At 38.2% G+C, this 24,326-nt stretch overlaps 1 pseudogene; it reads right to left on the minus strand.

Moving 5' to 3' along the window:
* Positions 1-330: 330 nt before the first annotated feature.
* LOC112928027 (large ribosomal subunit protein uL18 pseudogene) overlaps positions 331-24,326 on the minus strand; it is a 44,878-nt pseudogene continuing 20,882 nt past the window's right edge.

Below are 24,326 nucleotides of genomic sequence, written 5' to 3' on the forward strand. Positions count from 1 at the left end.
TGAGATCAAGGCCTTGGCAGTGCTACTCTACGAGGTACAGTATTGTTGATACAATTAGACACGGGCAATGTCCTTTCTGATGCATACAGGGATCTTTGTGGGCCTGTATTCCTCCTTTGCATACAAGTACATTGTTTCTCAAAACTTAACATATATATGAAACACCTGCATATCATATTAAAATGCAAGTTCTGATTTGGTAGATTTGGGGTGCTGCATTTCCTTTTTTTTTCTTTTTTAGCTGCTTGATGAATAAGTTTATAACCTTTATCTGAAAAATCTTCATAGAAAATTGTGGTTTAAAAAAAAAAAAGAAGAAAACTGGTTTGTTTATAAGCTCTCACCAGCCCACTCTTGAGCTCTAAGGAAGCTTATTTTCTTCTGATCTATCCAGTCTTTCTTCTGAGCAAGAGACATTCTGGGACAGTTCCATCTTTACTTTTTACTTCTTTCTTAGGCTTCTTCTCATAGCCTGGATTCTCTCATATAACAGTGTGAGCTTTCTTAAACATGTTCTCCATCATGTCTGGAGTTACTCTGTTGTTTATGTATTGAGATAATTGTTTCTTATAAGCATCTACTTCTATTAGGTAATGCATATAATCTGTAACATTCTGATCCATAATGTACTTCCAATGTACTTATGCATTTAATTCCTTGCTTTCTCAATCATAACTAAGGAATCATATGGTACTGCAATGGGTAGACAAGCCTCCATCCACAGCTCCCTTGAGTGCCCCAAGAACTTTATTTCCAGTAGTAGTTCTAAGACGCCTTGCATCCAAATAGCAGGTGAAGGCACCAGGTTGATCATCAGTGCTTTCCATATTGTATTCATCTCTGGTCACCTCCGATTGGCCTTCATAGAACAGAACTTGTCTATGCCAAACCTGTTGAAAAGTCTGTGGGCCAGCATCAGGCTGGTATAATATGCTGCATTATGATTTGTCATGCCAACCTTCATACCATACTTTGGGAGTTCATAAGCATAAGCTGCACAAACTATCATATATCATATGTACAGGCATAAGCAATCTGACAAATGATACCTCCATTGGTTATATGAACTATCATCCTGTATTTAGGTGTGTTGTACTTACTTTTATCAAGAATTATCAAACATTTTTTACTATAACAATCAGTTTTACCCTCTCATCTTTTTCTAAATTTCACTTGGTATCTCTTGAAATAAGCCTTATTCTTGACAACCTTTAACAAATCGCATCCTAAGGAGCAAAGACTGGTGTGTTAGGCTAGCTAAGACCACCAGGGTGCTACATTTCTAATAAGCTTCTAAGTGATGCCGAAGCATCATATAGTTAGATCATGCAGTCTGAAGACTACATTTTAAGAAGCCAGAACTAAGGCCCCTTTGACCAGGATGTAGTTAGATTCCTTCACCTGTCTCCAATCTACTTGTTCAGATTCAATCCCCTTGGTTCCAGAGCTGTAGTGACCTTGTATAAAGGGAAGTAGAAGATGAAAAGGCACAGATACAATTTGAAATCATACCTAGGCCCTTGTGATCCTGAATTAAGTAGTGAGGCCAGATGGACCATGTTAAGTCAGTGTCCTATACATGTTAAGTAGTCACTCTAGATCCCCCTTCTAAGGCACAAGGACCATTTGTTCCAGAATCTCTTAGAAGACAGAAGGCAATTTGAAACAAAATCTGAGTCCTGAGCACCCAGAACTGGCCAATAGGGCCAGCTGACCCTGATTGAATGGCACCCCATTTCTATCTCCAGAAACATTAGGCTCCCCCAGCTTGTTCCTATAAGCTCTCTTTGTATTGCTTCAAAGTCTTGCACAGGATATTAGCCACTTCCTTCTCTATAATTCATCCTTCCACTTTGCCATCTGGAATATTTCTCTTTCACAAGTGCCTAAGTTGTTACAGTTTGAGGCAGTTAAATCTTAAATTTGCCATTTGGGGTAATTTATTGTTTTTAATGCCTTCTTCCTCAAATTCAGATTCTGTGGTTTGAAACAGACTCCAGCCAGGATTTCTGCTTCCTGGCTGGATATCTAGTGGTCTACCCTTTTCAGGTCTTCTCTGGGTTTATTTTTCAGCTTCCCACTGGTGACTACCAAGGGTTTCTTCAAATCACTCCTCCCACTACATCCATTAGTTTCTTCCATTCCATCACTGCCCTGAATGCCTTGGTCAGACCCTTTATGGTAGGAGCTAAGATAAGAGTTACTGGGGACCAGTAGGCTGTAATTTCAATGGCAATACAAAAGTCTTACTGTGTCTAAAACATCCTCCTACTGATATTCCAAAACTTGCCTTTAAGAACCATTTGGGCTATGGATCATATAAACCTTAGGTAGAAATAAGTACAAGGTAAACAATGAGATTTGAGGGGAAAGAGACCTCACAGTTGTTGAATATTTACTGGGTGTATAACTCTGAACTGATGGAATAGGTAACATTCCTGTTCTGTAGATGAAGAAACCAAGGCTCCAAATAATTTTCCCAAGGAATCCTGAGTTACAGAGTGGTGGGATCAAGGCTTGAACAAGAGCTAACTCAAAGCCCATGTGTTTGTCATCAGGTTAATATTGGAGGGTTAGGTGAGAAACAGGACACCACGCAAAGGATGAAAACTGGGTTCTGGGATATTTGAGGGTGAGATAATCAAGCACAATCAAGTCAGGAGACAGAATGGACACAGAATTTCCCGAACAACGTACCAGCTGCTAGATAGATGCTTCATATTGAACTAACACTGGCATTATTTCAAGATTTTATAAGCTTCTTATTTGTGGCAAGAGCCATACTTCCAGTCTGGTTACCTTGAAGCTTGCAAGTAAAAGTGAATGGCAATAATTTGCTTTATGAAAATTTTGAGTAGGAGTGGGACAAGATTAGTTGATCCCTGGAATTTTTCCATGATTTTCTTTGAAGAGGTGTATTCAAGTAACAATACCCTGATGGTTCTCAACCTGTTGGCGCTTTGGAATAGTTAGTGTACCTGGGTTCCATCCAAGACCAACTATTGGGTTTCTAGCTGTGGGACTCTGGCATTTATGCTCTCTGAAGCTATCCAGGACTGATGAGATGCCAGGGTTAAAACCACAGCCTCAGGGTAAAAAAGCTTACTATTTTTTCTTGCTCTGATAAGGATAGAGCTAAAACACTGCACAGTTCTAGGGAGCAGAGGAGCATAGGGAAAGCTTTCTATGCTAAAAGTTGGAAAACTGAACTTTAATCATTTGGAAGGAGAAAAAAACAAATTTTAACCACTTTATAATTTTGTCAGAGAACCAACCACCCAGAAATTCCCTTCATCCCACGTTTTGATGAGTTCAACTTCCAATGTTTAACCTTCATGGAATCAAGGTCAGACATGAATTTGGTAGTATTTGACACCCACTTGGAAATCTCAATGTTAAAACTACTTGCACTACATTCCGGGTCTCCTATTTGCTAAAGTACTGGCAGCTAGGGAAAATGCTGCTTCATTGATTTTAGACCCAGAGAATCTAAGGGACATAGTAGTTATTTGTCCTGATCAAGGTTGCTTACTAAGTCATCCGGGAGCCAGAGCTAGGTCTCTGCCCTCCTAGAGCTGTCTTCTTTAAGTGGAGCAGCCCTTAAGATGCTCCTAGAATATGATGAGAAATACAACCATCCCTATAAAATTCACAGCGGATGCTAAGAGGAAACAGTCTGTGTACGGAGCTCAATCCAGCCTCATAAAGCTGCCATTATGGGGCATCACATAGGGGGCATCATATAGGATTATAGTCCCAACATTTTAGCAAGTCTCTCTCTTTTAGGAATTGCTGCAAGACCCCAAGATGAACTATGTCCCACTGAATCAGAAATGAACTGTAGAAGATGGTGGAAACTTCAGGGAAAGATGATCCCCAGCTAGCATTTACTCTTCCCTGATGTGTTCTGGGCCTATCTCTTGGGATTTATTACAACTCAGAAAAAAAATAAAAGAACTAAATTCACAATATCTAAATGAGCTTTTTGCCTAAGAAATGGTATGGTCAAGAGAGAAAACATAAAAATCCCATAGAGTTGAACTGGACTTTTAGAGATCATCTAAGTCAGTGTACCTGTCAGGATTGGGCAACAAATGGAAATGTCTTCCCCATTTCACATGAGTTCATTATACTGGTAGAATGCAATCCAAATGCAAAACCCTAGCTGCAGGAAGTCTGAGAAATATAGTTTTTGTTTCTAACCACTGTAAATAGAAGGAAGGTAAAAAGAAAGTTTAGAGAACCAATCCAAGTATTGGCCCAAACCAGCAGTTTTCAACCTGTATACCATAGGATAGTGAGGCTTAGCTATATGTTATTTTTTTTAAATTTATTTATTTATTTGAGAGAGAGAGAGAAAGAGAGAATGCACAGGAGGAGGAGCAGAGGGTGAGGGAGAGAGAATTTCAAGCATACTCCTCACTGAGCATGGAGCCTCCAACATGGGGCTCAGTCCCAGAATGCTGAAATCATGGCCTGAGCTGAAACCAAGAGTTGGGCGTTTAACCAACTCTGCCACCCAGGTGTCCCCCATTTTATTTTTTTAAGAGATTTTGTTCTCAAATGAATTTGAGCCATGCTTGGCCAAACAAAGTTGAATATGATTCTTTACTGAAATATGTTTCAGTCTTCAATATCCCTGCATGCAGCCCAGTTCTTCATATCTTGGGAAACATGAATTGGGTAAACACTTATCTAAGCCTATCATACAGATGAGAAGACTAGAGTCTAGAGAGATTAAATAGGATGCCTGAAGTTGAATAGCCAGTTATAGGCAAAGTCTGGACCAGAATCTATGCCCCCTTAAACAGCCTGAAGTGTTTTTTTCTGCTAGGAGGGAATAAGAAAGAGGTAGGAGTGGCAGACAAGCAAGAAAGAAGAAAGATGAAACTGACAGGAAGGCGAGAAGGGCTAGAAATCTAGAGGAAGACTATACATCTATGTCTCCCCCAGTTACTCGGAGTAAAAAATACAATACACTCTGCATGTGTCCTGACCCAGATGCAGAGTGAATTCATTAAAGAGGTCGGAGCCCTGAACCCACATTTCATCCCTTCCCACATATGCCTGGAATATGTTGATGCTTTGGCCTCGATTAGTAACAGGGAAAACTAGTTCTGTGGAACATGTCATCTTTATAAATAGAACTAGAGTCCAGTGGTTTCTAAATAGTCAGGAGATGCTCTGTCTTCTGGTGTCAGCTATTTATTTGTATTTCCGTTTCAGAAAATACACCTTCTCCGGTTCTAGGCTTTGCCCCATTAGATGTTTGCTCTCCTGCCCCAGATGGGCTACACAGATTCCTGGCCTCTTGACTCAAACCCCTGGGAACAGGGCCAGTGGGCACTTTCTGTTCTGGTCCCTGCCAAGCTTGTCACTGTGGTGAGGATGTTTATATTTGATAGTAATTCCTCCTTTAGATGGTGCATTTAACAGAAGGAAGGAAAGAAAAATATCTTTTTCAGCCACTATGCCTTAGTGGCCATATCTCTTTTTCTCAGTCAATCTGCACACTTGTTAATTCTTTTTAACAAAAATTTTAGTGTGTCAGTTCTCTCTGGTTTGGGTATATTTTGTCACTCATAACATGTAAATAGTAATTTTGAAATGATGCTGGGCAATCTGGTGATGTTATAGTGCAAAGTCTTTCCTCCACTCCTGCCTCTCTCTCTCACTCTCTCTCTCTCTTTTTCTCTTTTGCAAGCACTCTTCCTCAGGTAAATAGACAGAAACCTAGCCTCAATCAGCAAAGCTGAAAGGAGGTTCTCCAGTAAGGCAACACTTCCTTTTCTTATAGACTTGATTTTACATGAACCATTCTGGAAATAGGCAATTCAACACCTTGTGAAGCAATTTATACTCTAGATAGCTATTTATCTCTATTAGTCAACACATGTTTGGTCACAAGTAATAGAAGAGCCTATTAAAACTGGCTTAAATACCCCCTCACACCTACCCCCAAAAAAGGTAATTTAAGGATCACTCAAAGAACAGTTAAGGAGTAGACCCTCTTCTTATATATGCTGGGTCCAGGAGCTAGAACAATGTTACCAGGACCCAATTTCTCTCTCTCCATCTCTCAGTCCGGCTTCTTCTTCTTCTTTTTTTTTAATTTAAAAGATTTTATTTATTTATTCATGAGAGAGAAAGAGAGGCAGAGACAGGCAGAGGAAGAAGAAGACTCCATGCAGGGAGCCTGACGTGGAACTCAATCCCGGGTCTCTAGGATCATGTCCTAGGCCAAAAGCAGCGCTAAACCTCTGAGCCACCCGGACTGCCCAGTCCTGCTTCTTCTGTGGAACCTCACCTTCAGCAGACTTCTCTCAACCAAGATGCTCCCAGGTGCTCTAGACTGATATCCTCATAGCCCCAGGTCAGCAAAAAGAGAGATTCTATCCTCTGATTGTTCAAGCAGGTCTTGAGATGAGTCTCACTGTACCAAGTTCAATCATGTCATCTCCTGAATCAGTTACTGGCCAGAGCTGTTCATTATTTGATTACCAAGACCTGGGTCATGGGCCTACTTCTGGAGCCAGGACTGAATTGTTACTACCAGGAGGGAGGGCAATAGATGCTGATCAGGAAAAAATACTCTCAATTACACTCTATTTATCCATCATTCATTAATTTTGCAGAGATGAATTGAGGACTTGTTTTGTGCTAGAAACTAGGGATAAAATCCTGGATAACTTCTACTTTTCCTTCATGATGCAGCTGAAGAGTCATCAGTTTTATGTTGAATTCCTTCACTGACACTCCCTCAGCAGAGTTTGGTTTTTCCTCCTCATGCTCCTGCTTTTCTCAGTAAATACCTCCTCTATGGCATATACCATTCAGGACTATATTGATATCTCACTGTCTTTCTCCCTACAATATCTGAGGACAGATATTGTGTCTTATTTACCTTGGCCTCCACAGATACCAACAGAAGGCACAAAGCACTCAAAAAACTTTTGTTGAATAAATTTTTGAGGAATGAGTCATTTATTTAATTAGTGAATCAGTACATGTGTTCCCAGTTCTTGGGGACTTGGAAACTCTCAGGGGGAAAGAAATCCATATGTAACTAACTGGAATACAGTGTGATCAATGTGGTCCACAGCTATATGAGCAGAGCTGGGAAGCAAAATGGAAGATGTTGTATAACAGAATTAGTGAAAATTTTTGAGATATTTTTTGGCATTTCAAATCTAAATCTATCTCCCTATGACTTTTACCTGCATTTCTTAGTTCTTCATTTTTTAATAATTGAATAATGCTATTAATAATTAATAATGCTATTTTTCTAGCATCTGGGACAACTCCTGACAACACATAAGGCACTTAATCAATATTTCTAAGAGAATTAATCACTTTTTCTCAGCTACATAACATTTGTGTAAAGTTAGATACCTTATCCTACTCTTGGATATTGTCTGGAAATGGCTATATCATTGTAAGATTGAAAATACTCAGTTCTCTGTGTCAGTATGTCTGTAGCCACAAAATCAAATTAAAAATTGGTTGTTTGAAACGTGAATTACAGTTTCTTTTAGGTAAAATATGGTCAATGGTGCTTGCTTTCCAAGCTAATACTCATTAACTGATTTGATGGATTTTGGTGTGGCCTGGGACTCAGAAGTTAGAAGCCTCTAAATAGTCCCAGCCCTCATTTGAGGTTTGAGTTGGGCTCTGGGCAGAACTGGGTCAAATCAGTCTTGGCCTCCCTTTACAGCTGATATCCCTCTTCCTTCCTCTAGTGTCTCACTCATCCATGGCCTTCTGTTGCACTAAGGCTTCCATAGCTATGGTGGCCTTGAAGATGCACTACTCAGAATTCCTGCTGTGTCATGGGGACTATGATTGATAAACAACCCCCAGAGGCTGTACTCCAAATCCACCTGCCATCTGCTCTGAGGCTTTTCTTCCCTTGGGGTACTCTCAGCCAGTAATTGAGCACAAGAGGGGTACTAAGGCAGGCTCCTACCTGTGAGGTACTAGATACGTTGGCTCTGGAACTCTCCTTTAGCCTGGTCAAAGATTTCCTAGCATTGTGCTGTAGTCTGAGGCTCTGCCAACCCAGTTATATGTCCTTCCTCCCCTCTGGCCTGCACAGGGTCAGCTCTGTACTGTGGTCAGACAGCTCTTCTTACCCTCTCCAATTCTTTCTCTGTTTCTCTCACAGACATTTTCCGTGGATCTTTTACATGTCTAATTCCATCTTGGCTTCTGCTTCTTGAAGAGCCAGAAGTAACACATTTGTGACCTTGAGATTACACACAGACGCATGCAGCATGGAGATTTCTTCAACCCCAACTGATGTGCATTTCCTTGCTTGGGGTATAAGACAGAGTGATTGGCCAGTGCATTAAGGAAGTATTGATTCAAACGAGGAGTCGCATCTACCTAATGGAGCTGAAAAAGATCTGAGACTCTTAAAAATGCAGTTAGCACCCAGTCTTCCTCAAAACCCTAAGGTCAAATAGATGATCTGCTCTTTCCCATTTCCTGACTTATATTTCAGATTGTTTCTTGTTTTTACTTGATTTATACATTAAAATTATTTTTGAAGATTCATTTTGATCTGATTTTACATGGAAATAAATGGGAGTAGAAAGAAAAGGTTTCCAATGCAAATTTTATGAGTTGCTGCCCCTTCGCTTCCCAGCAACACTACATATGCATCCCAGTCAGACTGAGACATTAGACATGGCAGGGGAGTAACTTGGAACCTTGTTACAGTTTTCTCTGTTCTTTACATGTCTGTTCAACATTTACTCAGAACATAAAAAATATTAAAAGTAAATGCTTTTTTATGTTCAAAATAAAGATATATTTTCCATGTACATACTACACATGATTTTCTGAACTAGACAATTTCTTGAGAGACATATTAAACTCTTTAAGTGTAGACATTCTAACAAATCATCTCCAGGAAAGAGCACATACAGCACCATGAATTTTTCAGTTTCAGAATTTCAGCAGGCTGGATGGTTGTTACAGACTCTGAGAGGTACAGTCTCAAAGTTAGTGGTGAAGTCTTATACACAGCACATACTACCACAAAAAAAATATCAACAGGGAGAGATTGACAGCAATAGGGAGTAGTCAATTGCAGCCAAACCAGTTTATGTCTCACCAGTTTTATTAGTAGTGACATATAGAGACCTTAATTAACTGCATCTTTACTCTAGTTTTATGCCAGTAACATTTTGGTAGCCCCTATTGACTGGTTCTCTGGACAACTGCCTACTGGCTCACCCATTAATCTGGTCTGTATCATCTTTAGCCTGAGGTATAGAATAAACTCAGCCTGAAATACCATGTCTTCTCTATGAAACACCTCCTGGAGAGCCTGAGTGCCATCTGGCCAGAGGAAGTCTGGGGAAAGGAGAGCCTTGTAGAGATAGATGAAGGGAGTGGTGCTGGTCATACACCTGGAAAGCAGCAGACAGTTGTGGCAGGAAGTCACAAGTTTTTCTCACCATCTGAGAAGGAAAGTCTTCAGAGAAAGAAGGGAGGGAGTAGTGGTTTTCAGTTTTGCCACTCATCCCACCATCAAGAACATTAGGCAAAGTCTGAAGAGGTGGTTTTTTTTTTTTGCGTTGTCACAACTGGTGGATAAGTGCTATTAGCATCTAGTGGGTACAAGCCAAAGATGCAGCTAAATATCCTATAATGTACAGCAAAAAAAATTATCTGGTCCAAAATATCAGTAACACTGAGTTTGAAAAACTCTGCCAGACCCAAGCTTAGCTCTAAGGCCAAGGCTAGGATAACTTATGGGTATTTTATTTCCTTTCCAGGATAAAAGCTTTCCTACAAAGCCCACATCTTTAATTTTTCAACCTTGGTTTGCCTTCTTCTTGTCTAAGTCCTTCAGGATCTGGACTCTATTCCACACCTTCACTCCATACTGGTGGAAAGCATGGGTGGTCAGAAGCTAGGAGGGAGGGAAAGGCAGAGAGCTTTGATTTAAGGTACTCTCCATCTTCCCTGGCTGGGCCTCTCATGTGTACCCTGAGGCAGTCACAGGAAGGGAAGTCCTTACAGGCTAACAAGGAGACTGGGTTCAAGAATTAGTGGGGTCCAGATTTGTGCAGAGGAGGGAGAACTTCCAGGAAAGGGGCTCCTTATTAATGGTTATGTGGGAAAAGGAATACCACACACGTGATATGCTTATGTTCCATTTATCTAATGTTTCCATGAAGTCAAAAACCTTATCCTATGTTCTGACTATCCACAAATGTATAACAAACCATCCCTAAATTAGCAGCTTAAGGCAATTTATTAGTATCTCTCATAGCTCTTGGGTTGGCTGGGTTTATCCACGTAGTTTTGCTTGGACATCTAACATGTGATGATAGTCAGATGGTGGTTGAGGCCACAGTCATCTGAAGGCTTGACGGGCCTGGATGTCCAAGACAGCTCACTAATATGGGTTACATTTATTGTTGGCTCTTGGCTTAGAACTCAGCTAAGGTGTACCAGAAATGTCTATGTGTGGCCTCTCCACGTGGCTCAGGCTTCTTACAACATGGCAACAGTCTTCTAAGAGGGAGTGTGTGGAAGACAAAACTGCAAATCTTTTCATGACCTAGCTTCAGAAATCTCAGATTTTGGATGGTTAGAATAAAGTCACTGAGGCCAGCTCAGATTCAAGAAGAGAGAAATTAGACAACTTCATTTGATGAGAAGAGTAACATGTATACACAGGGAAGAAAGGGATTGATTGTTGCTATCTTTGATTGTTTACTACTTCCTACTCTTTGGCGTCTCAAATTCTCCCTCCCAACCTCAATGCCCCAAACTAGAGGGCCCAGCATAATGCTGTGCCAAGTGGGGGAGAACCAATATGGAGTAGTGGGGTTAAGACCATTGATGTTTAGAGGCAGGGAGACCTGGGTTTGAGTGGGATTTTCCACTTACCATCTGTGGATCTTGAGCAATTTGTCTAACCTGTCTGAGTCTCATTTGGCTCATTTGTAAAAGGGTGTTAATATATATGTACTTCCTTTCTTTGTACCCGTTTGGGGCATGGGGGAGGATGCTGATCTCAATGGATTCCTTTGACTTTCTGGCTTCTGTTTAGGTTCAGCCAATGAAGGATTCAGCAGGAGACTGGAGAGCACAGGCAAGACAGTTTGAAATATTTATTTCCACTGAAATGCTACAGATCTGTCATTAGCTGTGATATTCCATGACCACAGTTTCTGCAGGGCAACTTACCTTCCTGGCTCCAGCTCTCACTGCTTCGTTGCTTTGCCTCTTCAGGACTAGAGGTAAAAAATCACTTCTCATCGTTGCTTTGCTTGGGTGCTTTAACATCTTTCCTTGGTCCCTTTAACTCCATCCATACCCATGAAAAGGATTGCTCTGTAAATTATCCCAACATTTCACCGAAGTATGATTCAAGGAAGCCAGCAGTTTCCTCCCAAGGTCCTAAGAACTACATCCACCAATGGCTTCCTGTTGGTATCAGGGTGGAACCCAAACTCCTCCTCACAAGGCCCCCATAGCCCTACTAGATCTAGATCCCACCCCCCCTCCTGCCTTTCCAGCCCCACTGGACTATTTGACTTCTCTGCATCTGGTGCCCTGACCTTAAGTCAGCTCTTACAATGCTCATTCCCACCTCTGTTCCTTTATGTCTTCCTGGAAATCCTGCCTTCATTATCCCTCTTCCCTTGCAGAGTTAACTCCACTTGCCCTCAGCAAAAATGCTGCTTTCTTAGGAAAACCTCCATAAATCACTAGATTGGGCATTTTATTTGTTCCTTAAATTTCCTTCATACTTATATCATAATTTATGCATTTGGTTGATCAGTCTGTCTCTCCTACTAGACTATAAAAGGCAAGGGATTGAACTCCTAGAAACAGAAAGTAGAAAAGTAGTTGCCAGGGGCTGGGAAGTGGAGGAAATAGGGAAAGCTAGTAAAAGGGTATAAATTTGAACTATAAGATGAATAAGATCTGAAGACTGAGCATTTAACATGGTTACTAGAGTTGATAACACTGTGTTATATAATTGAAATTTGCTAAGAGAGTAGAACTTGAATGTTCTCAACAGAGAGAGAGAGAGGAGGGATAAATACATAAGGTGATGGATGTGTTAATTATCTCACTTGGGGGAATCTTTTCACAATATTTATGTTTATCAAATCATCACATTGGACACTTTAAATATCTTACAATTTTATTTGTCAATTATACCTGATAAGGCTGGGGCGGGCAGGGGGGAGGCAGGGAATGGGCACCATGTCAATTTTGGCTCACTTTTATATCCTCAACATCTAACATGGTACCCCAGTACATTGAGAATTTTTTTATCAATACATATATTCTAAAATCACAAATCTTGTCACTAGAGGTTAGAAAAAAACGAGTTGGTGCTTCCAAGGTCATTTTAAAAAATTAGATGTGGTAAGGATTTGAGTCACCAGATTTCCTACAACTTAAATTGCCCCTCTGCACCTTCAATTCCTTTTGGATATTTTTAGAAACCATGTGTCCAAACAAAGCTCTGCAAGGAAAATTTATACCCCCACCACTACCACGTGTGTGGTATGCAGCAGAGCAGAAAAACAATCAGAAATGCACTTGATGAAGGAGAAAACAGCAGAACGTGAGTCCCTGGGCAAAGCATCTTGGAGAAGTAAGCCCAACAGCTGCTTGCATTAAAAATGATTGCTTTATATTTATGGCGGACAGGCAACAATAAGCAGTTTATAGCCTATAATCTAACACAAATGACTTGGGAAAATAGTCTTAATAGATAGTTCAGCTGAGTGTCCCAGGGCGTTAGGAAGCCCAGCAGGGAACACTCAGAGTTGGCCTTCATTGATCTGACAAATCCTCACTGACTGGCTACATGTTAAACCATGTCTCTGTACAAATTTATATTCTCTCACTTAAGGAGACTGCAGAACACCCGTCAAACTCAGGGGACACAGACTCTACTAGATATTCAGCCCCCAGAGTTCCTTAGAAACTCAGTTCCCCAGGCTTCTTAGAAACTAAACCCTCCTCCCTGGGCTGCATCAAGCCAGGGAAAATGAAGCGTGACCTTGTAAAATATCAGTTCCTGGCTATTTTCCCCCCTAATTGTGGGGATGTTATCATGGCAGAAGAAAAATATCATTTTCTGAACTCCATTCTGGAAAATGATATCCATCTGTGGGAATGCTGAGCAGGCATGATTGCTTGTGGCCAGGCGTGGTATCAGACTGACAGGCTGAGTGAAAGTTTGGTGTTTATAAGGGGTCAGCTAGAAGAAAGGAAGTATGTTCTGGGGTAATTTGTGTTCTCTCTGCCCTTTCTTCTGGCCCTCTCACCAGTGTCTTGGGTCTTTTTGTTTTTCAGTGACACCAACTTGAACCCAGAACACCACCTTGTATCATTAGTTCTGTATTGTACATATGTATTATGTATATCTAACTAGACTGCATGATCCTCAAGGTCCATGCTTCAGATCACTTTGTCTCTCCTGGACCTTATTAAGACAATCCTTTCTACTAGAAATAATCTACTTTCTGTTAGAAAATAGTAGTTTTGTGTATGAGAAACAGTACAGCCTCCCACCCCCTAACTGTAGGTAATATTTTGTGTTGCATTAATCCCCCCACCTGTGTTAAGTTGGTCTAACCTATACTCCCATTTTTCTTTCCTTATAACAGTTAAGAACTTAAGATCCAGTACCAGGTAATTAGGGGCCAACATTCCAGCTCATGCATTGTGGTGTGATCTTTGGGGAGTTATTTAACCTCTCAGAGCCTCAGCATTCTTTTCTGTAAAATGTGGATAACAATGACACTCATCTCACAGGGTTATTGTAAAGATGGAGTGTGATGTGTACAGTATGTAAATGTTGTCTCTACAGTGCTTGCCAAGAGTTAATACTCAATCAGTGTTAGCTTCTTTCTATAGTCTGGATGTTTATATCTTTTCAAAATTCAATTGTTGAAATTCTAATGACCAATGTAATGGTATTTGGAAGTAAGGCCTTTGGGAACTGATAGGGTCCTGAGGGTAGAGCCCTCATGAATGGGATTAATGCTGTCATAAAAGAGACTCCACATGGGGGGCCTGGGTGGCTCAGTTGGTTGAGCATCTTGGCTCTTGGTTTTGCCTCAGGTCATGATCTCATGGGGCCTGTGATGGAGCAGCATTTGGCTCTGCATTCCACAGGGAGTCAGCTTGAGATTCTCTCCTTCTGCCCTTCCCTACCTCTCATAAATAAATAAATAAATAAATAAATAAATAAATAAATAAATAAATAAACAGACTCCACAGAATTCCCTCGCCCCTTCCAACATGTGAGGACACAGTAAGAAGGTGATAGCTATGAACCAGGAAGACAGTTCTACAAGAGTGTGACCATGTAGCTGCCTTGATCTTGGGCTTCCCAGTCTCCAGAACTGTGAGAAATAAATTTCTATTTATAATCTACCCATTCTGTGTTATTTTGTTATAGCAGCCAAATGAACTAAAATATTAGTTCTCTCCCTTTGTTTTTCCTCTTTTTTTATGAGGGTAATCTCATCTTGGCCTACAAATATTTACAGAATGTTGTTTTGCTTCTTGTATTTTAAGTAGATGTTTTCTACAGAAAGGACTGTCCTCATAAGGTCTAAGAAAGACAAGGAGGTCTGAGATATGGACCTCACCTTGAGGAGCTTATAGTTCAGTTAGTGATAAATGTGTGTAATACAGGAACCAACAATATAAGACAGTAAGTTCTGATTTCACAGCAAAAAGAGCACAGAAAGAATGAGTTCCATAAGTTTGAGAAATCTTATCAGAAAAGCAGAATCTTTAAGTTCTCAGAATAATTAACAGGAGGAGAAGTACTCTGGATAGGAAAATGACATCATTAAAAATCTTTAGGTAAGAAATAGAATAGTAAGTTCAAAGGACAACAAATAGACCATATGACTGAATTGTCCTACAAATGTTTGGCCAGTAGTGAAACATATGGCTAGAAGAAGACTTTGCTCCAGAAACCATAGCCCCATGGGTGTTTTACACATGAAGTTGGGATATTCAAAGTCACAGGATAAACATAATATCTCTTCCTGGAGCTTCAACTTACTAGAAAATTAAATTTCAAATGCATCATGTTTTCATTAAAATAAATCCAGATATAATGTGCAGTAGTGTGAAAAAATTCACATGAAAATTTAGGATAAAGAATGAGAATTTATGAAGGCTTTACTATTTTAGTAGGCTTCTTAGAGCTCTGCCACAGGTCTTATGGAGACTCTTCATTAGAGTATTTGGTAGTCAAAGTTTGATATAGATGTTGCATAGGTCAGAGGAAAAAAGAATGGTAAAATGTTACCTACCAAATCCCTTTTCCTAATTTTGTACACAGAGAGAATGAGGTTTCAAAAGAAAGCAGTTATTGCCTGGGGGTACACAGGCTTTTTAAATAACAGCTAAGAGATAGCTCATAGGTGGGGTGGCTCTAATATAACTTGTTTTCCTGCTTCTGAGATGCTTTCTCACAATTAAATCTTGCAAGTTGTGGTAGAAACTGTGTGCAATGGTTTTAATAGCTTCTAAGTTTTCCATGTGAAATGTAAAGTTTCCCATTCAGGGATTCTGAACCATTTGCAGTCTGTGAAAGGCATGCAGAAAATCTTACCCTGAATGCTTGTCAGTTGTGGTTCAGATTCTGACACTTTAGGTCTCAAGCCTTTTTAGGTTTTCCTTAGATAGTGTCAGGCGAAGTGGTTCAGGAGGTCTAGGGTGATCAGTGCAACCTGGATCCTACCAGCAGTTAAGAGTCCTAAAGACACAAGTCAGTAGGGAAAATTAATCTAGCTTCAAGAGCAGTGTCTACATGGGTCGTAGAGGAACATGGAAATGTCACCTACTCTGATGGTGTCCACACCACACTGTAGCAAAGTGGAAAAGCAAAAACAATACATTTTAGCAAACAGGCTACAGGAAATTCAACCAAGTAAGGTTTTCTTCAGACTCTAAGGAAGGTTTCCAAACCACAAACTGGAAGAAAATACTTAAAATTCACAGCTGACGAAGAATTACATCCAGAAATTATAAAACTTCCTCATAAATCAAATAAAGGAAAAACTAAATCATAATAGAAAAATGGATAGTTCACAGAAGAAACCTGAAACAGCATAATCGTGGAAAAAAAGCTCAACCTCATAGTAATCTTGTAACTGCAGATTAAAATCAGAATGAGAGAACATTTTATATCAGATGGAAAAAAGGTAAAAGGTCTAACAAAACTAGGTTTTGACTTGGATATTGAAAAATCAAGATCATAGTCTTTATCAAAATGCTTATGACTATAAATTCGCATAACCAATTAGGATAGTAATTTGTTAATACTTAATAAAGTCAAAAATTTCCAAATCCTATGACCCAGTAAGTATATAGTCCAAATACACTTCCACAAATGTGTACCAAGAATATTCATGAAGCAGTAATTTATAATAGCAAAGAATTGCAAACAACCTAAATTTCCATTAATGGAAAAATGAGAAAATGTTGAGGTTTTTTTGAGGGTTTTTTATACTGGAATACTACACAGCAATTAAAATGAATGGGTTTGACTTATACTTATTAGCATATTTAAATTGTGAAAATATATTTACTGGGAAGAAAACAAGTTGCAGTGAATAACCACAATATTATGCCATTGGTATATATTTTAAAACCCAGATCAATACTATATACTAGTTTTAGGCACTTGAAGTATAAATACATGAATGAGAAAGGTACAAAACATCTTCAGGATATGAATCATCTCTGGGGAAGAGAGTTGAAAAGGGGTTAAGAAAGCTGTAACTGAATGCTCTGTGGCTCAGAGAAGTTAGAAATTTCCCATGAGAAATCATATCCCCAAGCTTGTTGCTTGGATGAATATGAGTCTAAATTCCTACTTGGATGACATAAAAATCTCCACCTGAGAAATAGAAGTTTAAAAAAAAAAGCCCTGGACTGATCAATCCCTGAAGCACAAACAATTGTGGAAACAATTTCACAGCTTGGGTAACGATTGACTGCCACACTCATGCACACATAAATCTCTAACGATAATTAGCTCATGAACAAAAATCACAAATTTCTACCCAAAGTAGAAAGTAGTACATCATGAGGGAGAGTCAGCAGACACCACTAACTGGAGAATGTGCCTTCCAAGAAGCTGATGTTATAGAACATTCCTAAAGAAACCAAATAATAATCAAGAAGTCCCTATCCCTATTTGAAGTGGGCCATCACAATATCTGACCAGTGCCATTTTAGAATGACTACAGACCAATGACTGCTCTGCATCTCCCTTGGCCCCCTTTCTGAATGGATGTGTTCATGAAAATCACTGAAATCATCCTGCTGGTGTTCTATCACTGTGTTGGGGAGAAGAGCAGATATTTGTGTTTTTAGTTCATAGACCTCAAGGCAAAGAGGAAACATGTCCAGATCTAATGGAATTTAAACTGAATGAAATAACTGGATGGGTCGTTCTTTGGGTAGCTTCCCTGGAGGGAAAGGATGGTTTGAATTAGTTCCACAACTGAGAAGAAGGGGTGAAAGAGTAATCAGTGATTAAAAAGCATTTACTTTTACTACTACATTTACTACTCACTAAAGACTCATGTGCTCCCCCAAAATTTTCAGGTCATTTGCAATTAGTCAGGACTGTGTGACTATTCCTACACAGTGCATCATAAGTGGAAATGACATGGGATACTTCTGGACTGAAGCATGGAAGAGAAGGCATGAAGTCTCCTGCCCTTCCTTTTTATTCCTCAATGACAGTGGCAGCACCATCTTGAGATAGTTTAGCCACTAGATGGAAACAGCTGGATTGCCAGATCACTGCTTGGAAGGAGCTACAGAATTTCCATGAGAGAAAAATAAATGTTCATATGTCAAGCCAAAACATGTATTGCGTGTGACTCTTATACATAAATGCATGCACACACACACATACACAATGCTCATTGAAAAGAAGATTGCATATAAAAATTAAAACTACCATACAAGGCAATCCTCTGTGAGAACAGTAGATATAACAAAATGGGAATTAATGCCCCAAAAGTCTGAAATAATGCAACTATTTGATAGAGACTATATTAAAAAGTACATTCTCTCTCTCCTCCTGCCTCTGCCCCTCCCTTCACTTGCTTGTGCTCTCTCTTTTTCTCAAATAAATCTTAAAAAAAATTAAAACTAGTAAGATATCAATCCAATATCACCAAAATGAATAAAATGAAAAAACAAAATAAGTGTTGGCAAAGATATCAAGCAATGGAACTTCCCTCTACTTCTATAGGAATATGAATTGGTAGCGACACTTTGAAAAAGTATTACATAGTAAAATAAAACTGAACAAATGCATATTTTATGTGATAGGCAGAATACTGAATTCCCAGAGATGTCCATATCATTATCTCCAGAACCTGTGTTAGGTTACATGGCAAAGAAGAATTAAGGTTGCAAATTACCTGACATTAAAATAGGGAGATTACTGGAATGTGCTCATTGTTACTGGAGGAAGGCAGATGCAAGCCAAGGAAAGCTGGTGGCTTCTAGAAGCTGGAAAAGGCAAGGAAATGAATTATCTTCTAGAATCTCCAGAATTTCTTTCTGAGGAAAGAAAGGCAGATCCTCTAACATATTGATCTTAGCCGTGAGATTCATGTTGGACTTCTGATCTAGACTGTAAGTTATTAAACTTTTATTGTCTTAGACCTCTTTGTTTATGGTAGTTTGTCACAACATCAAAAAGAATCTATCCTATGACCCAATAATTCTACTCCTAGATATATACCCACAGGAATGCAGAGATACATTTACAAAAGAAAGACATATACCAGACTGTTCATACAACTTTATTCATAATTACCTCAAATGGTTTACACACAAGTACAATGGTTTACACGTTTACATAAATGTACAGTGGATCATGTATAATGTCTTAATTCAATGGATTACTAAACCACAGTGAAAAATGAATGCCCACACAATGGTATTATGGCTCTCACAAACATAATGTTGAATAAAAGAAGCCAAAAGAGTTCAAGTTGAAAATTCCATTTATATTAAACTCAAGACTGGTAAAACTAACATATGATGTTAGAATTATGGTTGCCTTTGCAGAGGTCTGCTGACTTAAAAAGGTTGTGAAAGAGGTCTACTGGGTGGTGGCAACACTCAATTTCTTGATCTGGGTGGTGGTCTCACAGTGTTGGTTGTGGAAAATGAGTTGACATTTATGATTAATGCATATTTGTATATGTATTCTTTGTTTCAATAACTAGTTTAACTTTAAAAAGACAATGGATTGGTTAGAAAATAGATCAGACACAATAGAGGTATAAATTGAAAATTGAGAAATAAACCTGAGGAAATTCTCCAGAATGCAACTAGAGGATAAAAAGATGGAAAATATACAAAGGAGTGTAAGAATAAGAAAGATCAAATTTGTCTATAGTAGTTGCTACATAAAGAAAGAGTATAGAGTGTAGGAAAGGAAATATTCAAAGAGATAATGCTGAGAATTTTCTAGGCCTAATAAAAGATAGGAGTCCTCAGATTTAGAAAGCACAATTAAAAAAAAAAATAGAAAATAAGCCTAGAAATACCAGGATAGAAAGCAGTGAAATAATAAGTTCAAAGTTCTGAGGCAGAAACTGAGTAGTCAACCTAGTTTTTTTTAACTTAGGCATATTAAATATAGCTTCCACAAGGCAAAATTCTCTTTTTTTGAGTGTGTAATCCTATGAGATTTGACAAATGTATACAGTCATGTGGTCTCTACTATAGTCAAAATATAGAATGGTTCCATCACATACACAAAAATTCCCTCATGTCCCTTTGTAATCAACCTCTCCTCCCACCCAGTCCATGGCAACCACTGATTTATTTTTGGTCCCTGATGTTTTTCAAAACATCATATACACAGAATCATACAGAATGTGGTCTTTTCAGAAAGACTAATTTCACTCAGTATAATGCATTTGAGATTCATCTAAGCTGTTGTGTGTATCCTGAGTTCATTTTTTATTGCTAAGTATTATTCCACTAAATACATGTAATTCAGTTTATTTACCTATTCACCAAGTAGAAAGGCACTTGGGTTGTTTCCAGTCAATAAAATTTATGAAAGAAATTACTGTAAATATATGTATATAAAGTTTTGTGTAAATTTTTCTATTCTTTTGAGTAAATACCTAGAGATGGGATTGCTGTGTCACATATAACAAGTATATATATTCAACTATATGAGGAAATTAATGGTTTTCTGTTCCATCTGTTGAGTGCAGATCCTGATGTGGGGCTTGATCTCACAACCCTGAGATCATGACCTGAGCCAAAATCAAGAGCCAGACAGTTAACTGACTGAGCCACTCAGGCACCCCTAGAATTAATTCTTTATAGCTTCCCAATATAATAAATAGTAACAGAATCCTTTTTCATAGATAAGGAAAATGAAATTCTTGTTTATTATGTCATTTTTCCTAGCAAATAGAAAAACTGGTCTCTAATCTGAGTCTGATTGATTCTGAAGCTGGTCTATGAGGGACTATTGTGCTTGCTTTCTTGAGTTCAAGGCTTTTTTACTTTTTTTTTTTTAAGGCTTTTTTACTATTGCACAAAAAATGATAAGTGCTTGGCAAAAAAAGAAAAAAACAAAACAGAGCAAGGAGGAGTCAGGAGAATAGTTGAGGGAATGAAGGTAGATTGCTATATTAAATAACTTGGTCAACATAGAACTCATTGAATAGTCACGTATGAGCAAAGACTTGACTGAGGAGAGGGTGAGATAAGGGGATGTATAGGGGAAGTTTTCTCTAGGCTCAGGGAAAGTCTGGAGAAAAGCAAGGCATAAGAGTGCTTGGTATATTCAATGAACAGGAAGGAAGTCAGTGGGGCTGGAGTCGAATACACAAGGGGGGAATAATAAGGAAGGAGTTTCAAAAATGTAATGGGAGTGTGTGTCAGATCTTGTGGAGTTTAAGACATTATAAGGACTTTGGCTTTGAGTGAAATGGAGAATCATTATATTATATATATACTATATATATTGTATTATATATTATATTATATATTGTATTATATATTATATTTAATATATTCATATTTTATTTATATTTATATTTTGTATAATGGGGAATACTGTAGGCAACAATGATAAAAAACACCCAATTAAGGAACTATTGCAATAATCAAAGAAAAATGTGATCATGGCTTGGAGAAGGGTCATGGAAGTGTTGAGAATTAGCCAGAATCTGAATGCATTTTGAAAATGAAACTGACAGTATTTCCTGATATATTAGCTGTAGAGGTGAGAAAAGTGAAGGAGCCAGGGTTGATTGATTACAAAGTTTTTGGGCTGAGAAACTGGAAGGATAGAGTTTACATTCACTGATATGGGGAAGACAACAAACAGAAAGTTTTAGAGGCAAGACCAGAAATTCAGCTCTCTGCAGATTGACCCTGTTATAATAAAAGAAGAGATCTAAAGGTTGTCAATGGCTTAAAAGGAAAGTTTTGCCCAGGTTTTGTCTTTTTAAGACTCGTTTCTTTTTTTCTTTTCAAAAGTTTGACCTAAATTAATTCCTGGGCCAACATGTCCTTGCTAATAGGCAGAGTGATCTCTTGCTCTTCCTTAGCCAGGGAAGAATATAGGTTTTGAACAATAAACATTGATACTAGAGCCTAGATCTCTGATTCACAGGGTTTGTGGCACAGGCAAAACCATTGAGATGCTCTAGGCCTTAATTCCTCACTGTAAATTAGGGACCATACCTCTGTCACTTGATAGTTGTGAGTGTTGGTCATATTTAGTATTGTCCCAAGCCCAATTACCAATGAATGGTAATGATTATCATATTATTATCATTATTATAATTGTTATAATTATTGTTAAAAAGCAAAATAATTATCATGGTAGTATAGTTTGCAAATAGGTCTGGTACAGAAAAGTTTGTTATGGGTTTAAGGAATTTGTCTCCAGTTGAAATAAATGACTAGAAATTGGGCCTGTAGGATGTGATACATCAGGACAGTTGGGGGAGAATATCTATGAAGGCAGTAGACACAAAGGTCAAACAACAAGAATTACCGTTAGAGTTGTAACAGGACCTGGACTCAAGCTGAGTTCTGAGACCAAATGAAGGAGTAACCCTATCTCCGAGGAAACAAAAGAAAACACAAAACAGATTCAATTTCTGAGTGTAATTATGCCAGCTATGAAAATGCATTTACATGTTGTATGTATATGCTGCTATATGTCAGAACTCTGATGCCTCCTAGGCCATAAGAAATAAATAGAAACATTTTTGAGAATTCTTTCTTCAACCCAGTCAACATTCCAATGCAAACTAAGAAAAGAGGTCAAGGGTGTGAATTCAAAAAGCAAAATATACTCACTATGGTCTGGATTCTAGCATATCTGCTTGGACCCTGAAAAGACTGACTGTCTCTTCCTCTTTTATTAAATGTCATACTCATTTAAGTATTGCACAAGTTACCAGTACATATGGAGCATAATAAAAGTTCCTTACCATAAATATATTTTATCTTTATTTCAGTGACACAAAATGGCAAATGACTTAGAGCAATGACTTAGACATCAGGGCCAGAATGTTATTTCCATAGAAAAGGATCATTTAAAAAAAAATCGTAACAGTGGCTACAATTGTATAGATGAAGAAACTGAAGCTTAGATGAAATTTTGGGAAATCAAGTTTATTGAGATATTTATAGATAATAAAATATTCCCTTTTTTAAGAGTGTAGTACAGTGAGTTTTGACAAATGTGTATAGTCCTGTAACCAAAACCATAATTAACATAAAGAACATTTCTATTACTGCAAAAAGTTTGTGTCCATTTGTAGTCAATTATCTCCCCTTACCCCTAGTCCCTAGCAATCAGTGATTTGGTTTCTGATCTTTTGCCTTTTCAAAATGTCATACAAATGTAATCATAAATATATGTTATCTGTATTTCAATGACATAGTGACATAGTGCTTTGGAAATTCACCTATTTTTTGACCTACATTGATGCTTTATTTTTTTGTTGCTAAATTGTGTTCTATTATATTAATGTACCACACATTGGTTATTCATTACCAGTTGAGCATCTGAGTTGCTTCTATTGTTTGATTATTATAAAGTCTCCATAAACATTTGCATACACATCTTTTTTGGACATAGGTTTACAATTTTCTTGTTTAAAGTATTAGGAGTGGGGTTTCTGAGTCACATAGTAAGTGAATGCATAAATTTACTAGAAAGTGCCAGACACTTTACCATTTTGTATTCTTATAATTAACGTGTATGAGGCTTCCTGATACCCTATATCCTCAATAGCACTTTTTAGTTTTATCTATTCTAATGGGTATATAGTAATATCTCATTATGATTTTATTTTATTATTATTTTTAAAATTTATTTATTAATTTATGATAGAGAGAGAGAGAGAGAGAGGCAGAGACACAGGAGGAGGGAGAAGAAGGCTCCCTGTCAGGAGCCCTATGCGGGACTCGATCCCAGGACTCCAGGATCGCGCTCTGGGCCAAAGGCAGGTGCTAAACCACTGAGCGACCCAGGGATCCCCTCATTATGATTTTAACTTTCATTTCCTCAGTAACTGATGATATGTAGTTTCTTCTCATGAGTTTGTCATCCATATGTCTTCTTTGGTAAAGCTTTTACTGTTTTTATTTGGTTTCTCGTCTTATTGCATTTTGAGACCTCTTTATATATTCTGGACATGAACCCATTATCAGATATGTGTCACTTACCTCTTTATTTGTGTCACAGTATCTTGCAAAGAACAGATGTTTTAAATTTTGATTCAGTTCATCTTATCAATTTCTTTTTTCTGTTGTGGTCTGTGGTTTATGTATATTATCTAAGAAATCTTTGCCTAATTCAAGTCAAAAGGATTTTCTCCTACCTTGTTGTCTTCTACAAGTTTTTATACATTTAACACTGACATTTAAATACAGGCCATTTCAAGTTAATTTTGTATATGATGCAGGAAAAGATCAAGGTTATTTCCTTATTTACCATATAGAGAGCCAATTTTTCTAGTACCCCTTGCTGAAAAGATAGTCTTTTGTCTGTTGAATTACTTTAGCACTTTGGTTCAAGATCAATGACTGTATATATAGGTCTATTTCTGAACTCCCGATTCTATTCCCTTGATCTGTGTGTCTCTCTTTCAGCTAATACCACACTGTCTTGACTATTATATCCTTATAATAAGTCTACAGTCAGGTTATTTGAATCCTCCAACTTTGTTCTTCTTATCCAAAATTACCTACTTTAGCTATTTATTTCCTTCATTTTTCTATATAAA

This window comes from Vulpes vulpes, chromosome 4 (genome assembly GCF_048418805.1).
Source record: "Vulpes vulpes isolate BD-2025 chromosome 4, VulVul3, whole genome shotgun sequence".
NCBI lineage: Eukaryota > Metazoa > Chordata > Mammalia > Carnivora > Canidae > Vulpes > Vulpes vulpes.